Source organism: Vicugna pacos, chromosome 20 (assembly GCF_048564905.1).
Source record: "Vicugna pacos chromosome 20, VicPac4, whole genome shotgun sequence".
In the NCBI taxonomy this organism is placed as follows: domain Eukaryota; kingdom Metazoa; phylum Chordata; class Mammalia; order Artiodactyla; family Camelidae; genus Vicugna; species Vicugna pacos.
Window position 1 is genome coordinate 36906791 of NC_133006.1, and position 16186 is coordinate 36922976.

Genomic DNA, 16186 nt, shown 5'->3' on the forward strand with positions numbered 1-16186 from the left:
GTCTTATTTTGTTAAGAAATTTGATTTTGAAAAGTTGTTGAATATAAGTCTTTTTAACACCTATGGGTATGACCATGTGATTCTTTGTTTTGTTCTAGATACATGGAAATTATATTCAAATATTTCCTAATACATTTTCTTTGAGTTCCTGGAGTTAATGCCACTTGGCCATGATCTCTTATTCTTTTAATATACTACTTGATCCCACATCTCAATCTTTTATTAGAACTGTGTTATCAATATTGTGAGCTGCAGTGAAGGGGCGTTTGACTGAAAAGGGACAGCTCAGGGAGGTTTGGGGAGTAAATGGAATTGTTCTGTATTTTCATTGTGGTGATGCGCACATGAATGTATATATGCATTAAAATTCATTAAAATGTACACAAAAAGTTCAATTTGAGCAAATGTTAAAATACAGTTTTTTAAATTAATGAAACTGAGGAGTTTCAGGTATTTCTTGTTTATCCTATAGTTGACTGTGGCTGAGAGTGGCCATCTTTCTTGGTTTTATAGGTAACTGATATTTTCTCTTGGGTGCCCAAAGAATTATTTCATCTGTGATTCTACTAGGATGCATTTCGGAATTGACAGTTTTGAATCAGTATTTTCCTGACATGTTATAGGTTTAACTCTTCGTTTATTCCCCCAAAGTCCATTCTTCAAATTGTCTTTTTGAGTATTTTTCCCCTTCCATTTGTTTTGGTCTCTTCTTCAGAGACACTAAGTAAGTATGTATTGGATCTTATTTGTCGATCATCGTTAACTGTCATTTCTTTTTAACAGTCTGTTTAGACTGTTTGGGCTTCAGTTTGCTCATTAATTAATCAATTATAGGACATTCATCCTGACCTTCGTGCAGTTCCCTGTGTTTGCAGAAGAGTCCATTGTCCTTTATGCCACTTCCGCTGGCCCTTCACTTTGGATTTCTCTTCTTCTTTCCAAGTTCTGCCGGCTCATGTGTCCTCTCCTTCTGTTGTCTTGACAAACATTCTCCAAGCTCTTATAGCTCCACTTCAAGCTCTATGTATCGTCAGTTTTTTAGAGTCCAGGTCTATATTATCATAGCAGGAAGACCGTTTATCAGCAGGTCACCCTGTCTCTCTCTGAAGTTCCCACCATTATATAATATATGTGTATACTCAGTAAATATATTACATATATACATATGGATATATACACATACCCACACATATGGATATATACACACTCAGTTACAAACATGTATATATATGTTCCATTAATGATGAGGAAATTAAAAGAATAGGCTAGGATGAATCAGAACCTTCCTCATAGCCAAGGTCATGTGACCCAATTCCAAGTTTGAGAAAAGGTTGTACCAACTAGGGCACGCAGCTCCTTCTCTTAGTTTCTTCATCACTCCTGATAACCAGTGGAATGGAAGACAGTGTCTTAAAATTGAATTAAGAGATAATTGATTGAGCAAGGACTGAGTTGAGCAGTGGTTGAACAGATGTCATCTCTCAGGAGTAGGCCCAGAACTCTGTGCAACCAACAAATTGCACAACAAAATGCAACTTCCTCTCTGCAACCAGGGTGCATTTCTTGCCTCTCAGAGTCTGGCCTCCATGGGAGCCTCCTCTTTTATTTCAACCTCCTTATATTTGTCCTGGATTTCTAAGCTCAAATAAAGTGCAGATTAGTATTTCACTGTGAAATATGGTACAAAAATGCAGTAGAAGGATGAATAAAGACTAATTTAGTCCAGGGTGAATATTAGGCAGTGAAAAAATTCATGGTTCATGTGTACTAAGAGGCCCATTTAAAAAGATCTCATTTTAAGCGAAGTGCCTTTTTGTTAATGATCCCCCTTTTTTGTCGGTCTGGAAAGTCTGAGAAAGTTAAAGTGGGGACAAATTAAAGATGACCTTTTTTCCCTTTGTTTGTCCTTCTTCCTTTCTGAAAGTCTGAACATGATGTGAATAGATTATTAAGCACTTTGAAATCATTGTTTATGCCTTTCTATTCTTTTAAGTCTTTGAAAAACAAGGCCATTTCCTTCTCATGCATACTGAGTTCTAAGATATGAGGAGGGAAAAATAAAGCCATGTATTTAAATGTACTTACTTAGAAATTGCTAAGAGGACCTCAGTTGGGAATTCACCAGTAAAAATTCCGTCATTGGTTCACTGAGTAGCCAGTTAGGGCTTAACTGTTTGAGTATCTGGGAAAAGACTGATATATAATACATAATTCAAAAAACTTTTGTCAAAAGGTTTGCCTTATTTGAAGTCATCAAGCATTTATGCCAACAAGATTGATGTTCTGTTTGAAATAAGAATGTTTTCTTTCACATTGGGTATTTAAGGCTTCTTTGATAAGTATTTAGCACACTTTTTAAAAATGCCCTCAGTGATGCTGATGTTTATAATTTAAGGGTGGATTTGGCATTTGGAAATAGTCAGGAATTGCTTGGTGTCATGTCAGTTGAGCGACCACCCAGGGAAGATACAACTTTTGATCAAAAATGAGGTGTGTCCTAAGTGGTAAAACTTTTGTGTAGTTTGGAACTCTCTGGTTTGGGAGAAAATTAAAATGTATTTGAAATAATGGCAACACCATTAGAATAAGAATCTACCTTCCAGAGCATACCCTTCTCTGAAGGGTGATATCAATTTGGAATTATAAATGGTAGTAAGTCTTTGAAGTATGTAGTCTATTACTTTATGGTCACATCTCTCAAAATCTTTCATTTGCACTGGATTTGGTCTTTGATGAAGATGTGTATCATCTCCAAATTCTTTAGTCTGTCCCTCTCTCTCTGGAGATTTTATTTATTTGCTATGTTTAAGTATGCACACAAAACTCCTATTTAAAAAGAAGCAGTAACAACAACAACATTTACTTCACCATATGCATGGTTTATCTAGGATCATCTTTCCTTTCTTACACACCAAATTGTTAAAAGAAAAACATAATATATGGCAACATGTAACTGAGCTCTTCCAATGGGGCGGACATTATACTAAGCATTTTTCATGCCATAATGCTAAGCAATGCCCCCACATAAAGAGAGTGTTAGTATCCTCACTTTAAGGATGAGGTGACCAAGAATATTAGTTTGCTGGAACTGCCATAACAAAGTACCACGAACTGGGTGGCTTAAAACAGCAGAAATGATTTCTCACAGTTCTGGAGGCTTAAAGTCCAAACTCAAGGTGTCTGCAAGGCTGTACTCTCTCGGGGTTCTAGGAGAAAATCTGTTGTGTGCCTTTCTCTTAACTTCTGGTTTTGCCAGTTGTCCTTAGCTTTCCTTGGTTGCAAGTGCATAATAACCCCAGTCTCTGACTGCATCCTCACACGGGCATCTTCCCTGTGTGTGTCTCTCTCTGTGTCTTTTCCTCTTCTTATTAAGGACATCAGCCATACTGGATTAAGGGCCCACCCTGCTGTAGTGTGACCTTGTCTTCACTAATTACATCTGCAACAACCCTATTTCTAAATTAGGCCACACTCTGAGGTTCTCGGAAGGATGTGAACTTGGGGAGATGCTATTCAATCCAGTGCATGGAGACGAAGGTCAACTTCTGCGTTTGTCAAGTCTGGGTGGAGCCAGGGTTCAGGTAATGTTGCCATCAGAGCCTGTCCTCCTAACCACTGCGTGATTCTGCACATGTCCACCGGCCTATCGCCTCATGGCTTCTTCCCTCCATTATCTCTGTGACCTGGTTTCTAGTCCTGCATCACTGTTAACGCATCTCCTAAAGATCCTCATCATCTTGCTCATGCAGCTTCTTTTGGTACTGGTGACAGCCTCCTCCTCCTTAACCACTCTGCTGCCTTAATTCTCTGGCCACACTATGTCTCACTTATATCCCAGGCCGCATGTTCCCTCTTGCACTGGCTCATTTTACTAGTGCTATGCCCTCAATGTTGGTGCTTCTCAGGTCTCATTTCTCTGTTCTTTCCTCCACATTGCTTCTTTCAGAAATCGCCCTCATTCTCTTGGCTTCAGCTGTAACTTCTATGTCATTGACTAAGTCCACATCAGCCTACTTCTCCTGTCTGCCCTCTTCCCTAAGCTCCAGCCTCATACCTCCCAACTCCTTTAGCCGGAAGTTCTGCCATCCCTCTAGCTCAGCTTGCTCAAGATAGTTTTCTGCCTTGAAAAGCTCTTATCCATCCTCCCTATTTGAGATGACGCTGTCCCAGTCCATGCCCTCATTGTCTCCTGGAAGGATCACTACAGCAATGCCTAGTTACCTTGCCAGGCTTCAGTCTCCACCCATTCAGTGCATCTTTCATAACCTTGCGTAACTAATCTCCCCAAACCCAGTTTTCATCCTGTAATTCCTCTACTCAGCTATTCCCTGTGTTCTTCGTGTTTAAAATCCTTTGCTCTTTTTCCACCACACTCACCCAGTATCATTTCCTATGGCTTCTAATGCTAGTAAGATGAATTGCTTCTCTGCAAAACTGGGTGTATTCTCATCTCCATACTTTGGCTTATGTTGTCTACTTAGCCATTCATCCTTTCAAATGCCAGGTCTTACTTCAGGTCCCAAATCAAATCCCACCTCTTCAGGAAGTTCTCTCTGACCATTTCAGCTTCAGTTCATTCCAGTGGAGCCCCAAGAAGGGAATGACAGAAAAGTTGTCAGAAATGCAAGCTGTTCTCTCTCTCTCTCTCTCTCTCTCTCTCTCTCTCTCTCTCTCTCTCTGTCTCCTCTGTTCTTAGCTTCTTTGTTTACTTCTTTTCCATTGTTCTCTCCCCCATCTCAGAACTTCTAAAAACCAGCACACACATTACTCCACACTGTCTTGTTTTATTACTGTTGCCTTATATCTCTTCCCAACTACTTTACCAGGCAAAGAAGGGCAAAGGCCACATCTCATTTCATCTTGTTTTTTTTCTTAAACAGTTGTAGCACCTAGCACAATGTTGGATGTTTATTGAATAATTTTTACTTGATTCACTTAATAAAATCACAATAATTTGAGAGTGTGAAGGAATCAAGTTTCTAAAACCTAGTATGTTCTACAGACTGGTTTTCTAAGCTAAAAATATTTCACCCAAGATAGACAGAATCTGTGATATGAATTGTAAAGATAATTTTTAAGTCATGTGATGTGATGAAAAATTAATATCAGGACATTTTAGAGTTGAGTTAATTCTCTGCTATCTTTGGTTTTCTAGACATATCCTTAGAGCCACACTAACCAATACACATTATTGGATACTGGAACTTTTTTATTTAACAATTTTGTCTTAGTCACTAAAAATATGTCATGTAAATTTATACTTCACCCAAGGCAAATTTCTGAAAACAGAACTTACTGACATTTAGAAGCCAAAATAACTCAAGTGTTTTATTCTTACAGTATTAAAATTATTGACTACCTTGGAAATAATAGTAAGACAAAACTTGATTTCCTTTCTAAGAACAACACAAAGGGATTAGAATTAAAAACTCATCTGAAGGACTCTCTGAATATCAAATCCTATGCATTTTCTGACAATGTACTCTCTCAAATCAGGAAAATATATACAGAAGTTTGACACTGATGCTTCAGCAGAGCAGAGATGATCTGGGTACAGTCAGTACCTCAGTGAGTGAGCAAGGAGCACTGTAAATTTACAGCTAACATGGACTCTCAGATTAAGGGAATAGATCAGAGACCCTCTTCTGGGCAAAGCCGGAGGATATACTGATCATGAATAGGGTTGTTTGTTTATGGGAGAGGACCTCCCACAATCCATATTCATTTTTGTATTATTTGGGCCTCTTTAACAAACTTGAGTTGACAAAAAAAAAATTAGAATTTGGATATTGCAATGATTGAGGGGTTTCACAGAACCCAAAGACAAGAATGTAACTGTGGTTCTGGAAGGAAGTGAAACCAGCAATTGACAGCTGACAGAATCCAGGAAATGCTCTTGGTCCATATCTGCTTCCTTTTGTACTTCCTCCTGTTTTATTTCTCTCTGAAGACTCTGTTTCTCTGGTGTTCACTCCACAAAGTGGGATATCATTGCAGGCAAACTTTACTCTGGACTTAATTTTGAAATTCCTGGGTAAGAGCATAGTTGGCCCATTTCGTTCAGGTTGCCAGAACTTTAACAGTTGATTGTGGCCTTGAACAGATTATCTACTGTAAATTTGGCTGCCTAAAGATTGCTTCTGTGGTTTCTCTTGTAACAGGATACTAAAATATAATTTTGAAATGCTCAGTTTTGTGAACTGCCCTAAATTTCATCAGGGGCAGGAGAAGAACTAAACATACAAAATAAATTTAAAGTAACAGTTTGAATTTAAAATGAAACTTGTCCCATGGTTGCTTCCCTGAGTCATGCTTGTTCAGTAGCACAGTTGCATTTTGGATAGAGGATTGTGAAATGGGCAGTTTCCATGGAATAAGAGTCGTTATGAGTTTGGCAGATACTCTAGACATTGATGTTGATTAGAAGTGCAATTTGGATATAGCTTGCAGTTAAAATTTATGCTTTCAGGAAATGCAATTACAAGTGTCATAAAAATATGTTGAAATGAAAGCTAATATTGTCATATTACATGCAAACAAAAATAATAAAAACTGAGAGCCTTGAAATAAGAAAATTACATGCAAAATAATATTAAGTTAAAATGCATTATATAATTTTTATAATATCATATACAGAGGATTAGAAAGACTAACCCAAAAGGTCATTTTGCTTGATTTCTGGGTTGTTTGATCATAGGTAATTTTTGTTTACTTTATACTTTAACATTGAAATCGTCATTAATGAAAAACTATTGCTTTGTAACTTAAGAATGTTATTTTTATAAAAAGAAAAAGACTATTCCTGAGTAGTCTTTTTCCACTACTCTAATAGCAGAAACAGTGCTTTGATTAGCTGGTACTACATTACTAATGTGTAAATAGAAAAGAACAACACATCAGATTAGTGTATTAAACAAAAGCAATGGTGAACATCCAGGTTCCTTTCAGGTAAGTATTTCCCACTTTAAAATACAATTATTCCAGTACCTTTCCTTGAAAAGATCTTCCTTGCCCCCCAGTGTATTGCTTTGGTGCCTTTGTTGAAAATTAATTGATTGTATGAGTGTGAATCTTTTCTGGCCTCTCTGTCCTGTTCCACTGATACTTCTCAGTCTTGATTAGTGTAGCCTTAGTAAATTTTGAGTTCAGAGTTGTAAATCCTCCAACTTTGTTCTTCTTTTTCAAATTTACTTGAGTTTTCTAATATATAAACATGATATTTTTGTCCATTTATTTGGGTTTTCCTTAATCTCTCTCAGCCATATTTTGTAATTTTTAGTGGAGAGGTCTTGCATGTTTTTATTCAATTTATTTCTAAATATTTTGTCTTTATATTTTATGTCTTTCTATAACAAATAAAAAATTTTAATTTTATTATCATCAAACCAGTAAAATATACAAGAAAAATTGATTTTAGAATATTGACATTGTATCCTGTAACATTTTAAAATTTGCTGATTAGTTCTAGTAGTTGTTTATAGGTTCCCTAGAATTTTCATACAAACACATTATGCTCTTTATTTCATTTTCTTGCCCTATTCCTCTGGCTAGGGCTTCCATTACAACATTAAGAGGGAACATATTTGCCCTGTGCCCAGTCTTAGAGGAAAAACACTTATTCTTTCACCCATCAGCATTATATTAACTGTAAAATTTTCATAAATATTCTTTATCAGGTGGAGGAAGTTCCCTTCTATTTCTGGTTTACTTAGAGTTTTTTAAATATTATTAATTTTTTTTTAAATTTGTCAAGTGCTTTTTATGCATCTATTGAGAAGATCCTACGGTTTTAGTCTGCCAATATGATGAGTAGTATTGATTGACTTTTGAATGTGAAATTAGCCTTGCGTTCCTGGGATAAACTCTACTTTGTCATTGTGTATCATTCTTTTAATATATGGCTGAATTCCATTTGTGAATATTTCGTTAAGGAGTTTTGCATCTATGGTTATAAAGAATTGTTTTATAATTTTAAAAAATAAAATTTACATTTTATTTAGATTATAATACATTGTACAAAATTTTTCTCACCAAAATAGCAGCAATAATTTCTGTATTATTCTGTATGTAAACAACAAAATTCCCATTTTTCCCAGGTAAGTTTTATAAATCACGACGAGGCAGTATATGGCCATGAAAAGAAAGCAATCAAAGAGATGGTCAGTAGTCTTGGCCTCGATTCTGTCTTGACTGTGAAACATATGTTCAGTGTGTATCTCTAGAAAGCTTACGACTCAGTTAAGGTATAAATTCAACAAAGGATTGTAAATAACAATCAGAAGTAGAACCCCAGTGGATTGCTTTTTAGTCAGACTTCAGTTTTCTCTTTACGCTCACTTAATGGGGACAAAATCTATACTGAAATCTCCGTTTGTAGAGCTCACAGTTTCTTCTACTTGTTGGTAGTTTCCTTAACTGCCCATTACAGACTGAACAACATACTAAAACACCTACTAGTCAATGGTCCTGAGCTCTATTGCAGTATTTTATGAAATACATTCCTTCTCCCCACAACTCCCCAACATTTACTTCTTCAAAGAACTAATACGTGATAATTAAATTCATGGCAATAATAATGTTCTGTTCAAAATGGCTTAACTAAAATGTCTCCAGATTACCACCAACAGAAATCACACAGAAATGAAATGTTCTTTCAATGTTGTCTTCTGAAATGAGAGGTCTTCAAAGAATGAAAGTTTAAACAGTGGCCATTTAACAGGTAGTTTATCAATGTTTAATGCATTTAATGGAAGGCCCAGAAGCAGATTAAGTAGCCTACATACACTTAACAAGCTTTTCCTCCGAATATCAAACATAAGGGTAAAACCTATTTTCAAACTTTCTCTTAGATATTTTCAGTGTTTTTTTTTTAAAGTACTTTTAGGAAACTCTGGCTTAAATGTGTAGTTTGATATATGTGTCTATTATTAAATTAAAATCATATTTTATATCAAGATTTATGTTGAGAAAGTTATTTGACCTCTGTTCTATTGAAATATTTCTTTGTTATGCTTAAGATGTTTTTATCTAATTTCATTGCTCTCATTCTCAAACTTCATCAAGGAAGAATACACAGGACCTTTGGCAAGGCATAGACATTAAGAAAAAACTTGAAGTGAGACAAATAGGGAGCTTTGTACATAGCGAATGGAAGCTCTGTGTCTTTTCCTCTGTGTTTGGTTTGATCCTCCAACAGTGAAGGTTGGCAGAGTGTGTGGGGGTTGGATAACTCACTTTGGTACATGTTGGCATGGTGTTGAATGTGAGCTGTTTTGTAAATGAGGCTACAAGAGGTAAGCATTTAAGAGATGTGAAATGGTATTCTAACAAAATATCCTTAAGGTCCTGAATGATGTGTTTCATTGTTGGAGCACTGAGTATTTGTTTATAATAATTCTCTCAGCCCAAAGGGAATTCCTAGGAAGTTCCATTTAAATATCAAGTTTGGTGCTGAATCATGCCTTTCTCAAATCAAAATTTATGATAAACATATTTTTCCATCTCTGCATATAATACAACTCTACAGTCAAGCTTGTGCTGCAAAGAAAACATCAGAGGTGTGACCCTGGACATTTTTCCCAAAGGTTATTCTAAAACATCAGACATTTTTATGAACAACAATGATAATTAAAACAAAATCTGTTAATGCACCCCAGAGAAAAAAAGCTCAGCCAGCTCTGAAGTTAGTCTATCTAACATTTGTATCATTATTTAAACCATATAAACATAAAACAAATAATTGCAGGAATTCTACAAAACTCTCAAAAGCATCATACCTGCCTATTCAATGAAAATGGCAAATTTCCTTCAGTTTGCCTTTTATCCTTCACTGTTCTGAAAGAGGACAGAAATTACATTGAGTTCTAAAGCAGTTTTGATCAGCAGAAGAAAGAACAAACATCTTTAATTGCTCCCAAAGCAAGAGATACTCCTGCGACAGACACTGCTTTTGACAGCTATGTATTTAAAGCAGAGAAAGAAGAGACTGTATAGATACCTTGGGGTTGCTTTTCTCAGAGTCTAGTCACCGTGACTTGTGTTTGGGAGAAGGTCCACTAGACATAGTCTAAGACAGACCACGTAGGTGCTTCATGTTTGTCCCCTACTCTTCCATCATCACATTGTGAAATGTCATAGCCAAAATTTTTGCATCAGCTTCAGAAGGTAGAAAGCCCATACTCCTCTCTCTGCCTTGAGGTTCATTGATGAACCTCACCAGTACAGGTGATTGCCCATTCCCTGCTATGTCCATCTTATTAGTGATGATGGTGAAGAGGTGAGTCTCTCACGTCCCTGTTTCTTTCCACTGGAGCTCTTGCAGTCTGTTTCTGCTGCATTTTCAAAAACACTGATGTGTCAACTGCTATTGTCTCAAGGACTTTCTCATGACTGCCGCACCAGAATATCCCCTGCACTCCAGCAGTGCTGGAACATACTCAGGAGAAAAAAGGTCTCTTGAGATTTTGTCAGCTTCGCGTGAACCCATACATGTACTTTATAAGAATTAAACTTCAAATAAAATTTTAGGTACTCTTTGTTTTCATTCTCTGCAGAGTTTAAGGATAAAATACCCTCATCTAGTTCTTTACCCTCTTCCTTTGCATTGGAACTCTGGGTATTGCTGTTTTCTTTATTTCTGTGTTTGTTCCTGTTCAGAAGTTTCATCTTTCTTTTTCTGTTTGTGTTCTGATTTCATGATCACTCAATTATTTTATTTATTTTCATTGTCTACCATGTGGATTGTTCAGATGACTGCTGAAATCAACTACGCTGACATAGCATAATCTCAGAGAGCTCTGATGAGTACTAGTTCTACAGACCATAGTTTTCTCAAAGTATTTGGCAGTAATGTTTGCTTAGCAGATCAGGCGTTTTATCTTCCAAGTCACTTATCTTGTATTTCTTCACCCACTTCTGGCTTCTGTCCAGATCTTGGAGGAATCTGAAGAAAGTCAGATTGGATTGCATTATCTTCCATGTTCAGTTGGGGGCTGTACAAAAGTTTGATATTGTAGCCCCTTCCCCAGCTCCCAGCCAGCCTGCCCTGCCCTGCCCCACCCCTCCAGTTAGGGAAGCTTGTCTGCCTGTTGGTAGTGGGGAGAGGAACCCAAACCAGGTGGCCAGTTTGACATGACTGGTGTTTTAGTTTCCTTTCTTTGAAACGTCTTTGTCAGATTTAGTATCAGGGTCATGCTGGCCTCATAAAACTCATTGTGAAGTGTTTCCTTCTCTTCTGTTTTAGAAAGCATTTGTGTAAGATTGATATCTCTTCTTACCTAAATGTTTAACAGTGTTCACCAGTGAAATCATCTGACCCTGATGTTGTATTTGAGCAAACAATTTCAATAACAAATTACATTTATTTGATACAGGGCTAGTAAAATTTCCTGTTTCATCTTTGTTTTGTTAAGTTGTATTGTTCAAGAATTTCATCTTATTGTTGAATTTATTAACATAAAGTTGTTGATAATATCAGTAGCATGTGTAGTATATTCATACATTTATTCCTAATATTGGTAATTTTTCTTATTTTTTTCTTGATCACCCTATGTACGGCTTATCAACTTTGTTATCCTTTCAAAAGGAAAAAAATTTTCTCTATCATTAATCTGTTTTCTGTTTCGTAGATTTCTCCTCTTTACTATCTCCTTCACTTTGGATATACAGATCTTCCTCACTTACAAAGGGATTATGTCTCGATGAGCCCATAAGGAATTGAAAATACCATAGGTCGAAAATGCATTTAATATACCTGATCTACCAAACATCATAGCCTAACCTAGCTTACCATAAACATGCTCAGAACACTTACATTAGCCTGCAGTTGAGCAAAGTCATGCAACACAAAGCCTATTTTATAATAAAGTGTTGAATATCTCATGTAATTGATTGAAAACTGTACTGAAAGTGAAAAACAGAATGGTTGTAAGTATATCAGTTGTTCAGCCTTGTGATTGTTGGGCTGCTGGAAGCTGCAGCTGGCTGCCACTGCTCAGCATCATAAGACAGTATCATACTGCCTATCACTAGCCTGGGAAAAGATCAAAATTGAAACTTCAAAGTACAGCTCCTACTGAATGCACATTTCTTTCGCACCATTGTAAAGTTTAAAAATTGTAAGTTGAACCATTGTAAGTTGGGGACCATCTGTACTTTGCTGTACTTTTTCTAAGTCTTGCCGTAGAATCTTAGGTCATTGATTTTATACCTTTATCCTTTCCTAATCTAGACATTTAAAAGCTATAAATTTCCATTTAGCTGTATCTCGCAGATTTTAATATGCTATATTTTCGTTATAATTCAGTTTGAAATATTTTGTAATGTATCTTGTCATTTTTTCTTTACCCATGGGTTTTTGACAAGTGTGACGTGTGTTGTTTAATTTCCAAATATTTGGGTTTTATCCCTCCTCCATATCTTATCGTTATTGGTTCCTAATTAATTGCATTGTGGTTAGAAAACATAGTCTGTATTATTTCAGTCCATTTAAATATATTGACTTCTTTTGGCCCACCGTATGCTTTAGCTTGGTTAACATGCCAGGTGCACTTGAAAAGAATGTTCATCCTGCAGTTGTTAGGTGTAGTGTTCTACAAATGTCAATTAGGTGAAGGAAGTCATAGTGTGATTCAGATCTTTTGTCTGTTGGTTCTGTCACTTGCTGAGAGAAAACTTCAACTATCATTGTAGATTTGTCTCTTTCTCCCTTTAAGTATGTTACTTTTCCATCTAATGTATTTGAACCTCTTTTATTAGGTATATACATGTATGATTCTTACGTCTTTTTATAAATTTATCCTTTTATTCTCGTATGCCTCTCTCTATCTCTGGTAATACTGTTTGCCTTAGCATCTATTATATCTCATGCTGATATGGCTACTCCAACCTTCTTGGGTTTACTGTTTGCATGATTCATCTTCTAATATCATTTACTTTCAACCTATTTACATTTTTATACTTAAAGTTCATCTTTTATGGAGAGATTATGTTGGGTCTTGTTTTATCTATTCTGACTACTATGAATTTTTGACTGCTCTTTGTAGTGTTTAGTACATTTATATTTAATCCAATTATTGATATGGTTGAGTTTAGACCAACCATTTTATTGGTTTTTTTCCATTGGTTTATCTGGTTTTGTATTTGTTATTTTGGTTCTCTGCTCCTACTTTCTTAGTTTCTTTTGATTTAATTGGGTCTTTGTGAATCCCCTTTTAATGGGTTTTGGCTTTTAAGTTATATCATTTTGCATTATTTCAAGTAGGTTGCTCTAGGGACCACAATATACAGCCTTAATTTTTCACATATTTCTTAAATTTAATATTAGACCATTTCATACAAAGTATAATAATCTTTCAAAAATATAGATATTTAAACTCCTTTACTTTTTAGTTATCATATGTATTTCATCTACAATATTATAAATTCCACAGTAAAATGTTATAATTTTTGCTTTAAACAGTCATACTAAAAAATTGGGAAAAAGAAAAATCTTATATTTAGCCACACATCTATCATGTTTGGTACTTCATTCTCCTCTGAAGATTTGAATGTCCCTTTGGCATCAGTTCTCACCTGCAGAACTTCTACTTTTTTTTGTACTGTAAGTTTGCTGATAAAAATTCTCTTAGTTTTCATCTGTCTGAAAATGTCTTTATTTTGTTTTCATTCTTGAAGGTTATTTTCACTGCACGAGATTGACTTTTCTTCTTTCAGCATTTTAGAGATGTCACTCTGTTATCCTCTTGTGTCCATTGTCTCTGACAAGAAATCATTGTTAATGTGTATCATTCCACTGCATGTCATCAGTTAATCTGTGGCTAGTCTGCAGTTGCTTTCAAGAGTTTCTTTTAAATCATGGTTTTCAGAAGTTTGACTTTGATGTGCCTAGATATGATTTTCTTTGTATTTTTCCTGCTTGGGATTTAATAGACTTGTTATATGTGTAAAATTTTGCCTTTTACCAAATTTGAGGAAACTGTCACCATCATTTCCTCAAATATTTTTTCTCTCTCTTCTCTTGTTCTAAGACAATTTTACTTAATTAATTATATTCAAAAGAGCATGTATTTTTCTTTATCTTTTTCGTAAGAAAAAGAACTCCAGACATAACTCAGAAGCAACTGCATAATCAAATTTCCATTTAGCCTCTCCCTTTGCCAAGATAGTGATATTGAAAAAATATGTCTGTCAATAGATTTGATTATGCACTGCTTTTAGACAACTGAAAATAATAAATTTCAGGTGTCAGAATATCAATCAGGAACTACAAAAAAGTTCTCTATTAACTTTTGGACAGGTAACATATGTTTACTTTTAAATATCTTGTTAAAACTGAAGGTCTTACTATATAAATAGAGTGGTAGTTATTTGTACCACCCACCAATTTCAAAGCCTGCATGAATGATTAAAAGAGTTTCATGTCTTTGTAAAGAGTTATAAGAACATAATGATTTATTAGCATTCCAACTGCTGTCTTTTTTTTTTTTTCCTTTCATGTCTTGACTGTTCTTACCATATATGTCTTACTGGTGATTTAGTAGAAGTAGTAAGCAGATCTCAACTTTAAAAATTACACAACTCCCTTATTTAAAACTGCCTGCTGTTAGTTCCAATGCCATTTTACTTATTTAGCAAACTTTTGTTGATACCTTGCTGTATACCATATATTGTTTGAAAGTCAGGGGCCAAAAATGAAGAGGCATAATCTCTTTCTTTAGTGAGTTCATAGTCTAGTGATTAGAGAAATAATTACAGTAAGTTTTGTAATAGAGAGATGTTCAAGTTGCATGTGGAGGCTAGCCTAGGCAGTCTTCAAAGAAGAGGTTAAATTTCAGTGTGATATTAGGAGCATGTAAATTTTTAAAGCTCATTAAATTAAACATTTAGTATTTATGCATTTCAATGTATTTAAATTTTACCTAAAAAAAACTGTAGTGAGTTATTCAGCTCTAGTTAATAGGATTGCTTTATACAGGGGGATGGGTTGGCAATTCTGAGAAGTCTTTCTGCGTATTGTAGGCTTAATTATATATATAGTATGTATGATATAGGTATACAAATATGTTCTTAATGTTAAGCTTATATTGATAAATATACTGTTGTTTATAAGGACAAATCCTCACAAAATAATCATTAAAGTATTTAGTGTAAAAGATACAATAACTCCAACCAATTCTCAAATAATACGTAAGATATGTAAAAATAGATGTAGATAGATAAATTTATATACAATAGATACAGAGAGAATGATAAAGCAAAGGAGGCAAATATAAATAATTGATGAATCTGGAAAAAGGTTATTTGGGAGTTTCTCTTACTATTTTTGCAACTTCTGTCTAAATTTTAAATTATAGCAAAATTGAAAATTATGTCAAGTTCCATTTATCCTTAAGGAAAACTGTATCTTAGAAAGAAAACATCACTTCCACCATAATAACAAGAAAATGCAATGTAAACTGTAACATCACAACTCTTTTTGAACCCATTGGAGAATTAAGGTTGCTGGACAGCCAAGAAGTCTGAAATTTAAAGAAGATAGGCCCTTCTGAGGATGTAAGCACTGTCATACCTAGGTGAAAGCATGAGAGGAAGACAGGTTAAATGCCATACAAGCAAAAGAAAAGAGAAAGAATGGGAACAGGCAATATTTGAAGAGCAAACAAAAATAATAAATGGCTTCAAAATGCATGTCCAAGAAGTACAGGAAACCCTAAGCAGCATAAATGAGAGAAAAAGAAATGCACCTAAACAAGTAATATTCAAACTGCTGGAAACAAAGATTAAGAGAAAATCTTGAAGGCAGTCCAAATAAAATTACAGTAGATTTCTCATTAGAACATATACAACCCGGAAGACAATGGAATGATACCTTTAAAATACTGAAAGAAAAAAAAAAACTACCAACTCAGAATTCCACATCTTTCAAAAATGAAGTCAAATTTTGATTTGGACAAATAAAAGCTGAGAGAATTCATTACCGGCAGACCTGTGCTAAAAAGAAAAGTTAAAGAAGTACTTTAGCAGAAGGACTATAACACTAGGAACTTAGTTTCACACAAAGAAATGAAGGCTACAGAAATGCTAAAAAGTAAGGTGTTAACTAGACTGAGCCAAAGAGTGCCAGATTATTTCTGGGTGTGCTTGTAAGGGTGTTTCTGGATGAGATTAGCATTTGAATGGGTGGATT

The 16186-nt window shown here is 35.2% G+C and overlaps 1 long non-coding RNA gene across 2 annotated transcripts in view; it reads left to right on the forward strand.

Moving 5' to 3' along the window:
* Positions 1 to 16186, forward strand: part of LOC116284453 (uncharacterized) — a 154634-nt gene that overhangs the window by 3517 nt on the left and 134931 nt on the right. Inside the window, exon 2 of one of the 2 annotated variants that reach the window (XR_012062402.1) lies at positions 3466 to 3581. The exons of the other annotated variant lie outside the window; for it this stretch is intronic. This is a non-coding gene — a long non-coding RNA (uncharacterized lncRNA). The remainder of the gene's footprint in view (positions 1 to 3465; positions 3582 to 16186) is intronic. 2 annotated transcript variants of the gene reach the window in all.